This window comes from Cupressus sempervirens, chromosome 9 (genome assembly GCF_028749045.1).
Source record: "Cupressus sempervirens isolate cs-2001-9-10 chromosome 9, ASM2874904v1, whole genome shotgun sequence".
NCBI lineage: Eukaryota > Viridiplantae > Streptophyta > Pinopsida > Cupressales > Cupressaceae > Cupressus > Cupressus sempervirens.
In genome coordinates this window covers 537,765,511-537,779,119 of record NC_143126.1, presented here as the reverse complement: position 1 = coordinate 537,779,119, position 13,609 = coordinate 537,765,511, and positions in this window count along the sequence as shown.

Here is a 13,609-nt window from a genome sequence, read left to right as displayed (position 1 = left end):
ATTCTTAGCAACAAAGTTACAAGAAGAGACGTGTACTCGGTGGACCCATGGTGAAAACCATAAAGGATTGTCTCAACATTTAAATCATGATCGTTGATTTAACATCGACGGTATGAATTTAAAAATGTGATGACCGTTAGAATATGAAATATATGAATTTGGCACAAAAAGATAGAAAATGAAGAATAAACAATTTTCCATAGGATTTTATGAGACTGCATGAAGATGAACAATCATGGTGTGTTTTCAAGAATATCATGGATTTAAAATCATCAATAGAAGAGATAGCATGTGCTCATATCGTGATACAAATTGGATATTTCCATATTTTATTCTTTGTTATATGACTGTTGCTTTTCCAAAATTTAGAAATGATAACAACAAACTATAAATGTAATCTCTTTTGACATAACAAAGGTTGACAAACTTAAGAGGGAATGGTTCTGTAATTCCATTTAGAGTATTTTCTTTTCATGTTTTTTAGTTCATGCATTAGATAGCTTTGCACTGAGAGTTGAAAGACAATCGTGTATGATCCTGTAAATAATCAGATGGATTCCACTTCATTTTGATATTTGTAGTACAATAATTTAATTTTCTATTTCATATATGATTTTGTTTCTTCTCTTGATAGTTTAATACATGTTAGATATTTCATTGGGAATTAAAGGATAATGTATGTGAATATATTGGATACTGGTTGAATTCCATTTCAGTCAAGGTTAATAGCCAAAGAAATTCCACTTGCCCTCATTTATATAATCCTTTCTTTCCTACTTCTACACTTAGATGAGTAATTTGCATTTAGAATAGAATTCAAAGTCAGAAAATATCAAGATAATCTACTGCAATCATTCCATTGAGTGTGATAGGTTATTCATATATATCTTGCCTAAGCTATTTGTGCCTACAAGCAACTTGGTTATCCTTTACTGCTCTCTTAAGAGCTTATAATATCAATAATTTCTAATCACATAAAGACATATTCATTGCATATTATTGCAAGAATCATAGGGAGTTGTACCTAATCAATTCAGAGGGTAGTGATAGGATACATACATTGACCCATTTGTTGATAAACATCCTTTTATTTCTCCAAACTTTTGGTATCAAAGAATCAAGATTATCAAATCTAATAGGAGAACAAACATTCATGATAGAATCTAGGATTTGCCTTCCCAGAACAAAACCAAACTGTTGAGGAGCAATGATAATGGGGAGGATCTTGATAATCCTATTAGTCAGGACCTTAGAAATAATCTTGTAGAAAGAGTTACAAAGACTAATAGGTTTGAAAAGATCCATTGTATCCACACCCCATACTTTAGGAATAAGCACTAAGAATGTAGCATTAACCTCCTTCATTAAATTTTTTGCTTTGAAAAACTCTTGGACCGCTTTGATAACATCCATTCAAACCGCTTCGTAGAACATTGGAGGAAGAAAGTGGGAAAACCATCTGATCACAAAGATTTGTCTATAGGGAGGGAGAACACTGCCTACTCAATTTCTAGAGGGGAAGGAATAATCTCAATCATAGAGTTGTGCTCTAGTTGGATCAAAGCCAGGATGTTGGAGATAACGTCATGTTGATCTTCTTCGAAAAGATTGAGGTCTATAGACAAAAGATTAGAGAAGAAAGAGATGGTCTCAACAACTATATATTTTTCTTCTTTGGAAACATCAGCCCCCTTTTTGATTTTGCATATTCTATTATGGGCTCTATGTTTCAAAGTAGAGATATGGAAGAATCTAGTGTTTTGATCTCCCTCTTTTAACCAGACAACTCTCGATCTCTATTTTGAGAAAGCTTCCTGTCATCCAATAATGTTGTGAAGCTCAGAAAGAATAATTTTTTCCTCCTCTAGTCACTCCTCATTATAACCCTCCTTCTAAATGACACCCTAAATGATGCTAAGGTCCTCTGAGATCTTAGCTTTGTATTGGAAGATGTTATTGAAATCTGACTTATTCCACTTTTTGATATTGTTTTTGATATGTTTCAACTTCTTGGCCACCTTGAGCATTATAATGCCCTTTATGTTAATATTCCACCACTCCAAGATAGGAAGAGAGAGATATGGGTGAGAAGTCCAAATTTTTCTAAATATGAAGGGGAAATTACTGATGGATAAGAGGTCAAGAGTGAGAGAAATAGGAGAGTGATCCAATTCATTCCAAGCCAATAAGGACAAATTATCATTGTTGGAATTCATCCAATCTAAAGAGATGAGAGCCCTATCCAGACACAATTGGATGCAATTTCTGCTAACTCTTCTATTATACTAGGTGAATAAGCCTCCCTGAATTTCAACATCTAGCAAAGCCAAACCATTGATAAAGTCTGAGAGGTCCTGCCTACTATCCAGATCCAGGGACAAACCACCTTGTTTCTCTTTGTCAAGCTCCTCTATAGAAGGATAATTTGGTAGCAACTCTTATTACCTATCATGTTGGTCTTGATCTTTGTTGTAATCTGTGTTGGAGTCATTGGACACTCTATGACTGTGGTTTTTTCAGTCAATGGGGCCTTGGTGCAACCTATATGTGATCTGAATTTCACCATCCATGTTGTGGATTTCGGCTTTCTTTCTTCTCCCCCATCTCATCCTATCTTCCTTATGTAGTTGGGTTCCTCTTCATGGGAACTATATGGATCTTTGTAATTTTTCTCTTTTTTCCTTAATACTTAAGGGTGCTACCCTCTTCGTAGCAATTTTTCACTCACTCACACACACACACATGTTATATATGTATATATAAGAATATATATGTACATATATGTACATATATGCACATATATACATACATACATACATACATACATACATACATACATATGTATGTATGTATGTATGTATGTGTGTGTGTGTGTTTGTTAGTGTGTATATGTTTCTATACATGTACGCATTCATAGCCTATTCATATACCATAAACACATAGATAATCTAATAATGTGAAAATACATGTCTCGCTAGAGATGTATAGAGATGATGCATAACATATCACGTCAAAAATGTAATAAAGTACTAAATGTATCATCAAACATAAATTTCAATAAACACATGTATCGCCTAACTTGTGGAAATGATTGTAAATGTCTAGAAAGGTGGACACAAGTGTCTCTAAGTGGTAAAGTCCCCATGTTTGTTAAATCCACCCAAAGATTGAGATTGAGGGTGAATCAATCTTTGATCATAAACTTTAAAAAAAATCACCGTAGTTCCACATTAAGTAACCTTAACCAAATAAACAGATAATAAAGATGAAGCAATGAATATCATACACACAAGAAGACTATATTTATATAGAAAACCTATAAATTAAAAAATCAAGGTTATATCCAAGTTGTATTATGTAGAATTAACATTAGAATGATTTTTGTAGAATCACTGCTCCACACTTGCAAGCTCGAGTGCACAAACTTATAGCAAGATATAAAGGACTTGACAATAGATGCAATACCTTAGGGAAAGATACAAAATTTCCACTTGAGAGACTAATTTTCTTCCAACATGATACATGAATGTTATGAGTCAAATTGAACAAGCCTTCAAAATATCACCTCCGACTATTCTCCAAGCAAGAAGTCATCCTTGAATCACTATCTCAACTAACTATTATTGATGTAATACAAGGTAGGAGAATCCCCAAAGGAGATGTCCATAGCCCCAACAAATAAGAACACAACATAATTATAATAATAACACATAGATTTAGATCCACAATGATGCCAATTCACATAATAGAATCATAAAATTTACATCCAACATGTCTGACTTTACGACCTTCTAGGTTACAACCAAATACATAAGCAATTACAATAGTAATTTTACAAGACCTCACAAGATCTGAACTTTAGCTAGCCCAAATCCACAATTTAGTAGAAAAATTCAAGAAGAGTCTAAACTTGTGCTTGTAAGCCACTAAGAAACCTTCTTGTTTCTGAAGCCTGCACTTAGCTTCCAGCTCTGCTAAACTTTGCTCCTCTCAGCTACTCTATCTTCTCCATGTTGAACTATATGACACTAGACTTCACAAAACCCCTGACTTATACTAAACCAAGCCAAAGTTTGGCCTAGAAAAATACATTAAATAAATACATCCACATTAAATATACCCTCAAGCCACAAGTAGGCTTGGAAACAAACATTAAATACATAAAATAACTAAATACTTAACACAAGCCCCAAGTTTACAATGCATAACTAACTGAAATGATAACCTAAAATAATATCCAAAGGAGATTTCTAGCCCCCAGCAAATAACCACACAGTAGAATTATAACAATAACACAAAGATTTAGATCCACAACAATGTCAATTCACATTATAGAATAACAAGATATACATCCAACATGCTCCATTGTAAGGCCTTTTCGGTTACAACGAATCACATAAGCCATTATAGTAGTTACTTTTCAAGACCTCACAAGATCCAAACTTTAGCTAGCTTAGATCCAAAATTTGGTAGAAAACCTCAAGAAGAAGCTTAACTTGTGCTTGCAAGCTACCAAGAAACCTTGTTGCTTCCAAGCCTACACTTAGTTAATAGCTTTTCTAAGCTTTGCTCCTCTCAACTACTCCATCTTCTCCATGTTGAATTATATGGTCAGAGACTTCACAAGACCTCCTACTTATACTAAACCAAGCCATTGGTCAATCTAGTAGAATACATTAAATAAATAAACCAACATTAAATACATCCTCAAGCCACATGTTGGCTTGGCAACAAACACTAAATACATAAAATAATTAAATACTTAGGGCAAGCCCCAAGTTTATAATTCATAACTAATTCAAATGACAACATGAAAGAATGTGCCCTTAGGCATAGGTCCATGTTCCATCAAACTATCCAAATCCAAGACTACACATGCTAACTTCCTTGGATCAAAGCTCGCAAAAATAATCTCCAAAGTCTGCTAGTAAATAAGAAACACATGACCAATAGTAACCAAAATGACTCTAACCCCAAGAGGATAAATCCAAACTCTATGCACACTTAGGACAAGGTTTCCCAATATGTCATGAACAACCCTCCAATTTTGCAAAGCATAACTCCACAAATTTGAGCTTGGTACTCCTACATACAAGATTGTCATCTTCCTTAGGTTGCCCTTGCATCAAATACTTCAGGTGTGAAGAAAAGATGTTCTTAATGGCTAGAAGAATATCTTTCAGGGTTCAACACATAAACCTAAAACTATTTCTTCACATACATGTTCTCCAAATTATCAACTCGTACATTCTTACCTTTGTTCCACTTCTACAAATCATTTCCAATAGTAGGAAACTATTTACTCTACCTCTTCACATCCTTCCTTAGTGCACCACAATTTTTTTTTCCATGCTAATCTCTAACCCTTTGAGAATCCTTCAACTCAACTTGGCTACAAAAAGTCAGGTTCCTCCTACCAAGTTTTTCATTCTACAAAGGAATTAGGGAATGCTTCTTTCCATCCTTCTCAATGGTAAACAAATTCTTGACACAATCGTGCACTGCCTTGTAATCATACTACCAAGGTCTACCAAGTAATATGTGATAACTAATCATGTCCATAATATCACACAATACTTGATAAACATAATGCCCAATCTAAAAATTAACAAGACATTGCTCTTTATCTTCCAAAGCATGCTCATCTTGTAACCAACTGTGTAATGTCCCCATTTTAGCAGTTGACCAAGTGTGTGTGCGTTAGCCTTGTTCTACATGGTCCCAAGGGCTAACGAAGGGTTAATGGGATCTTGGAGTGTTTTGGCCTAGTCATTTCCAGTTTGGGCCAAAATGAAGTTGATTTACTCAGTTTCAGGCATACTTACTATTTTTAGTAAGTCGACAGGACACAGTGCAGGTCAATTTTGGTGATTGGATTCGATACTCCTCGGTGAGAGCTTTCCGATGAGCTATCACTCGCATTATTCGAAGTCCGATTGCTAATACATTTTAATGCCTGAAGTTTTATTAAAGTAACGTCTAATTTAATTGTAAAATATTAAAGTGTTACTTTAATATTTATTTTATGGTGATGTGTACCCAAGGGAGACATAAGGGGTATTTTAATATATGTTTTATATTACACATCTTTATCCCACATTGCCCATATGAGTTGAGCGGACCCGTGGGAATAGAATAAAAGGAAGCATTTTGTAGCTTCATTAGACAGGTTGAATATGAGAAGAAATTGGTGTGTGAGTTGTAGCTTTGTTCTTGGCATTTGAGGACGTCTATCCTCTCTTGTAACATTCTAGATGTCATTCCCTTGGGGTTTGGCCTTTGGAATTCTTTCTTATTGGCTTCATTATCAGGCAATTTAGTTGCATTTCCGAGTACAGGTAGATTTGATATTTTGCTCATATCTTCTTCACTACTTGTCCGATGCTTATGCCACTTGGAGGGAATGGTATTATGAAGGTAGTGGACTGATTGGAGGACAAAGTATTGTAGCAGCAAGTTTGTAAGCATGGGCTGGAGTATTATGACAATATTGCTGAAGTAGTTAGTGAGTTGATAAATCTGCCATGTATTTGGTTTTATGAATTCTGAAAATAACATTTTATTAGCAGCAGTTCATTTCCACTTTGCATATTGTTGTAGTTTCTTTCTTGTTTATGTTGTATGATACCAATTCCATGCACGAAACACAACAAACAAATAAACGTTTGATTTCCAGAGTTATAAGGGGTTTTAAGAAGTTGAATGCAAACTGTTTGACATAATTCCTTTCAGCAATTTGGTTTAGTTTTTGGGACATTCAGGGGTGCCCATTACAAACTGATCCTATAAGCACAAGGATGTCTCAATTTCTTCAAACTAAGTTTCTAAATGATCTCCTCAGCAACTAGGTTATCAGTACTACCACCATCCACAATCACATTCAAACATTACCTCTAGAGTTAGATTGTGACACCTTCTTACCAAACAACACTCTTCGAATCAACAAGCTCTCCCCATCGAACTCGAGTTCATTCACCGAATGGTCAGCCTCATTCACCACAATAATACATGCTACTTAGTTTGTGCCAACCTCACTCTAAGTGGATCTCCAATATCCTCTAACCCAAAGTAGTCTTCCAATTCACTAATCCAGTTAATGAAGTCTTCAGGATTGAAAGTACTTGAGAAATTAAAAACATTCATCTTATGCTTCAACTTCAAGTAAGCTCTAGATCTATCCAATCCTCCAGATTTTTCTTCCACATATCTCTCCACTCAATCAACTTGATCTTTACCACTAGATCTAGCAACTTAAATTTTTCAACAACTTCCTCATAACCATCTTTAGTACTCACATTCCTAGGTACACCATCAATAGCTCTCATGATCTCATTCTTTATCAACTCCATCTTAGATCTAAAATCTAATCTAATCTTCTCTAAAATCCTAGTCTCCACAATATCACATAGATCATAGAATTCCTTAGGGTCCGATTTTCTTCAAGACATATCTGAAGATCTTTGCAAACCCAAAGAAAAAAATCCACAAGATCAATGAGCTCCAACCTTCACTTTGATAATCTCCAACCAGATCAAACCTTTTCTCTGATATCACTTGATGCAACAAAAAGTAGGAGAATCCACAAAGGAGATTTCCTAACCCCCAATAAATAACCACAAAGAGGAATTATAACACTAACACATAGATTTAGATCCACAAAAATGCCAATTCATGTAATAGAACCATAAGATATAAGACAGCATGCCCAGTTGTGAGGCCTTTTGGGTTACGACCAAATACACAAGCAATTACAATAGTAATTCTTCAAGATCTCATAAGATCTAAACTCTAGCTAGCCCAGATTGACAATCTGGTAGAAAACCTCAAGAAGCATCTAAACTTGTGCTTGTAAGCCACCAAGCAACCTTCTTGTTTCCCAAGCCCACACTTAGCTACTATATCTGCTAAACTTTGCTCCTCTTAGCTACTATATGAACCTAGACTTGACAAGACCCTCCTACTTATACTAAACCAAGCCACATGTTGGCCTAGCATAATATATTAAATAAATACACCCACATTAAATACACCCTCAAACTACAAGTTGGCTTGGAAAAAATATTAAATACATAAAATAACTAAATACTTAGGCAAAGCCCCAAGTTTACAATGCATAACTAACTCAAATGACAACATGAAAGAACGTGCCCTTAGGAATAGGTCCATGTGCTATCAAACTATCCAAAGCCAAGAATGCACACACCAACTCCCCTCTGGTTGAAGCTCGCAAAAACAATCTCCAAAGTTTGCAAGTAAATTAAGAAAATGTGACCAACATTCACCAAAACGGATCTAATTCTAAGATGATAACTCCAAACTCTATACGCACTTACAAAAAGGTTGCCCAAAATGTCTCAAACATACCCCCAATTTCTCAAATCATAATTCCACAAATCTAAGCTTAGTGCTCCTGCATACATGATTGTTGTCTTCCCTAGGATGCTCTTACACCAGTTATTAATAGAATGTGCACCTTTGTTAAACTTGATTCAACTATTTAGTGAAACAATGAGATGAATCACAAAGTTTGGGCTTTAACAATTGAGACCATACCTCTTGTTATAGAGTTGGTTCTTTGTTGGTACTTCACCTACAATCTACTCTCAACTTTTAATTTTTAGAGAAAAGGGAGAAGAAATTAACTTTGAATGAAACTTATGGCTAAGATGATAATGCATCAAATTGATATTTTTGTATATTTGAGATAATTTTTCTTAGCAAACAAGTTTTATTTTACAAAAATTAGGTTTTGACATGTCAATACATTGATATTTCATGGAAATGTTGACACTCTCACACTTTATGGAAAGAAAAGTGGTAGTTTTCACAATAAAGAACAATTAAAATTCATAAACAACTATAACACGTATTAAAATGCATTTTTTGCATCAAGGTGCTATAGGAAATGTCAAATTTTGAGGACATGCCTATGAATCACACAAAATTCATCAATCATTTATATTTGCACACAAAAGAATAGATTATAGATGGAACGATGCTTCTTTATGGATTAAAATATTCTTATAAACTATCGTACATCTTTGAAAACTATTATAGTACAATCAAACTCTTTGTTCAAGTATCTCTTTGTTAAAATTCAAACAATGTTCCAATTTTATTTCAAAAATAGTTGATTTGCAAACTGGAATAAGGATCTTTGATTAGACAAAATCATATTATCTTCAAAGTAAAATATTTTAAACCAACACAAATCCTTAGTTTCACTTTCTAAGAAACCAACAATAATGGGTTCAATTTATGCATTCAATAGAATCCCATTCATAAATAAACAATGTGAAAGGAGAAAAAAAGAACCAATCACCATGTCCTTCACCATGCATGTTCCTTGTGACCTAAAAATTAGGAGTGACAATATCCATCTTAGTATCACTCTTCATAGAAGTTTTGTCAACTCCTAAAAGTGATGTTTTTAGTAATCTTTGAGGACAATCACCTAATCACTTCAAAAAATATGTGGGATATGTTACAATAGACAAGAGAATGTTGATCTCAGATTGTTTTTGACAAGTGAGTGTCAACACACATAAGCTATTTAATCAGTTCATGTCAAACTAGTAATACATGCCAAGCACAACATGTAAATATTATACCATTCCGAGTTGAAATGAATGTTGAATCACTCGTGTGCCGAGTCACTCAAGTGTCGAGCAGATAGACCATGCTGAGTGATTCAAGTGTTGAGTAAACAGTGGATGCCAAGTAATGCAGGTGCAGAGTTAGAAGCAAAAAATAGTGCATGCCAAGCATCAATGACTTCATATGTCGAGTGACATAGTTCCGACATATTTGTTTCTAATGGCACAAACAACTACATAAACCATTTTTGAGCTGACTTAAGGATAGATTTTGATCTTTTTGAGATAAGGACGAATCTATATTTGGATTCCCTATGTAATTACATGCAGCCAATTAGAAAATGGGAAGGCTTAAGTGGAAAAATGGATGAATCTTATCCGTAGATTCATCCCTAACCCTAAGCCACGAGAGTCTTCTTAAGGAGGATGAAATCCTAAACTCTAAAGGATGAAATGACAATGTACGATGGGTGAATGATCAAATTGGAACAACGAACAAGACAATTTATAGAGCATTCAAGGTGACTTAGAAGTAAGAGTGAATTGTAGAATTAGTTAGAGAAGAATAGAGGATAGAAGGATACAATATTGATACATTAGATCATGAAAGATCAATTAGAGATTGTGTAGAGGTGATCTATTATTAGGCAAGCAAGTGCCAACCATAGGATCTATGTTGAGACATTTTAACAGGTGATTTCAGTTAAATCTCTTAACAAATTAGTCCTAATAGGCTATATGAAATCCTTTAACAGGGTTCTTATTTAATTGTAAGTTGAAGTTCTCTAACCAGGCACACTTCTGACAGGGTGTTGAAATCCTCTAACAAGGTGGGACTTAATAGTTTTTGTAAGCCTTTAACAAGGCATGCCTTTTACATGGTAGACCATGATTCATGGTCAAATCATTGTAACCTTCATTAGATACATTTTATTGCTGCAGTAGTGAAGATTTGTGGATGTTATCCTCACCCCAGTTTTACCTTCTCACTTGGAGGGTTTCTAGGTAATCATAATTGGTGTTATGTGTGTGTTTGATTACATGTTTACATGATTGATGCATATGCTTTACATGTCATTTTAGTATATTAATGCATGTGATGAATGAATGGTGAAAGTTTTATGGGTCCAAGTTTAAACTCCTAATTCACCACCACCCCGCCCCTGCCCCCCCCCCCCCCTGCCTTGCTCGAAAAAAGAAGAAGTTTACTCTCTTCCCACCTTTAATTCCAACAATTGGTATCAGAGCTAGGTTTTCTAAAAGAGATGCTTTGCAGCTTTGAGGAAAGATCTTGAAATGGAAGTCTACAAGTTGGGAAAGACTATTAAAACAAGGAGATTGAAATACATCTCATACTACATCAACTGAATGAGGCAACAGAGGAATTAAAAAAATCCTTGAAGAGAAGGAAAGAGATTGCTATTACAGAGAATGACACACTATACAAAGAGATAAACACTACCAAGCTATTTGCAGATGGTGACTCCAACGAATTTGATGCAATAGCTATAGATCTAATGGAAAAGAATAGAATTCAAGCTAAGGAAATCAGAAACCTTAAGCTAGAGAAAGAATCACAAGCTTTACTACTATGTGAGGTGACTAAACATAAGAAGAAAGCGTTGGAAGACGAAGCCATGATTAAAGAAGACAAAAGAGTTCTGGCAAACAGATTGGAAGAGAAGGCAACAAAGCTAACCAAGATCTCCAATACGCAATTGGATACTCTAAGTCAAATGATGAATGCCAACTTTGAATTGAATGTCAAGGACATTGAGATAACTATATTGAAGTTTCAAAATGAACAATTACAGAGTGACTTGAAAAGAGAAAAGGAATTTTTTGAAAGTCTTAACAAGCCCAATGAAGCCATCAAATACTTTGAGTAATTATTAGGATCACCTAGATCCAACAAAGATACATCAGGATTGGGCTACACAACCACTGAAGAGGGAGAATCATCCAATGTTGCTGAAGAAAGGAACATCAAAGGTAAGAACTCCAAACCTACCTGTCATAATTGTGGTAAGAAAGGACATACTGCTAATGTGTGCAGGAGAAAAAATACAAATTAGAATGTCAAGCCTAAGAACATGACTCATTGTCATAAGTATAACAAGGAAGGTAATTGGGCACATGAATGTAGAACTAGGACCATGCACAAAAAAAGATTTAAAGGATATTGCTACAACTGCTAGAAGTATGGACATAAAGCCTTTGAATGCAGACCCAAATCCATGTGGTCATCAAACAAGTCAACAAAGGTAAGAAACAATGGAAACTTTTATAATTGGGATTATAATACAAATATAGTTGTCACTATTGTCAAGAATATGGACATATTCCTGAGAATTACATTAGGACACACTTTAGTGGTAATTACAAAAGGTGGTTGAGTCAAACTACATGTTTTAGCTATTTGAAGACTGGTCACATTAGCAAACATTGTCCAACTAGGTCAAAGGCACCAAGTTGTGAATTTGATAAAGGCAAAGGCAAGAAAAATGTTGAACACATTAGAGATAAGATTTACAAGACATGGAAAAAGAAAGATGCTTGCAACACATCAAATGGAGAAGGGATCACTTCACCCAATGGGTTAGGTGATCACACCTCATCAAACTAGGCAATCAAGAGGTATGTGGGACTGATATTCAAGTGTTATATCATACATCAGTTCCAAAGGAGATAGTACTGAAAGGACTACATTAGCATGAATGAAGATGCAAGATGTTGTTGAAAATTCAAGTTAAAATTTATAAGTTTTTCATGTTGTTGCCAAGCATGAAAAGTCTCATATGTATGCCGAGTGGAATGCTAGTTGATGTCAAGCTGCTAGACTATCTAGTTGATGCCAAAATTGTAGTAGCTACTAAGTAATGGAAACATCCAAAAGATGCTGAGTATATCTGAAAATGGTTGATGCTGAGCTTACAGCTGTGAAAGCACTAAGCATAAAATGCAAGGGTTTCGAAGGGTATATGATTGATTTCTACTCATTATTTATTATTTCAAATTGAAGCAAGAGCAAGTAGAGTAGAAGGCTTTTTAGAAACCTGTCCAAAGCATTTGTAGAAAATCTAGCAATGATCTCACACTAGTCTAACAGATTTCACAAGGTAATTATCATAAGCTGAGCTGTGCAGTTTACTTTTGCATAAACCCTAGTTTGACAAAATAGCATCTAGTTCAAAAAATGTAGAGGGGAAAAAGGTTTTGAATGTCCAGCTTGTCAGCAGTGAAGTGAAACAACAAATATTTGATGCCATTCTTGACATAGCTTATAAATAAGATCCTTATGGCACTTTGTCAATGATCTCGCCAAATGTTATCATAGTGCAAGATGTAAGAAAGTGTTACAACTGCAAAGTAGGAGGAATATGAGATATGGAAATTAGAGATGCACATGACAGATTGTGTGAGAATGGTGTTTTGAAGGAGGAATACAAAATTGTGAAGAAAAAGGGTTTGACACGAGCCTTAGATTTTCTGAATGTATTTAAAACTGAGTGGATAAGAATTGTGTTAAGAAAAATTCACGATGGATCTTTATGGCTGGAAGGAGGACCGATCAAAATCACCAAAAGAATAATTCATAGGGTTACCAGCTATCCAACCCTAGATCGGCCAAAGAAACTCATAAGTGACTCCAAGGAAGTAATTGAGAAGAACATTGGAGCAGTTTGGCATAGAAGAGGTATGACTATAGATACCATCACTAAGCCACTACTAAACTTTAATGTAAGGGTAATCTCTCATAAATTCTATCAATCTAGTAGATTGCATAGTGTACCCTACATAGTTGTGGATGTTGGTTAGAAAATTGTAAAAAAAAAGATCACTCTAATGATCTGGCAGAGCTACAGCTACAACAACTACTGGAAAATCCTAGAGCTATCAAGAAAACAAAGAGTGCACAATGTAAATTTGATTCAATTCTAGTTTGCATATTCTTTTATGTACAAAATACATTTCCCTCTTTTGGTAATATAGGATGGAAAACAAATAGGTCA